Below are 410 nucleotides of genomic sequence, written 5' to 3'. Positions count from 1 at the left end.
TCTTTGCTAACTGTTCTGGTAACTGCCACTCCACTTTATTTCCTCCATGTTTAACCAGTAAACAGAGCCTCTGAGGCATCTCTGTCTCAGACAAGCACAAAATGACCCTGCCATTGTTGCTCTGCTTTCATGGGGATAGATTCCCATTGATTTCTGAAGGCTTAGTCACAAAGTGACAAGTAGAAAATATTGGTAAGTTGAGATCCCATGTTAAAAATGGCGTCAGGGGGCTGGTGAGATGGCTCAGTGGGTAAGAGCACCCGACTGCTCTTCCGAAGGTCAGGAGTTCAAATCCCAGCAACCACATGGTGGCTCACAACCATCTGTAACAAGATCTGACTCCCTCTTCTGGAGTGTCTGAAGACAGCTACAGTGTACTTACATATAATAAATAAATAAATAAATCTTTA

This window comes from Mus caroli, chromosome 2 (genome assembly GCF_900094665.2).
Source record: "Mus caroli chromosome 2, CAROLI_EIJ_v1.1, whole genome shotgun sequence".
Lineage (NCBI taxonomy): Eukaryota > Metazoa > Chordata > Mammalia > Rodentia > Muridae > Mus > Mus caroli.
This window is presented reverse-complemented; position numbering follows the sequence as displayed.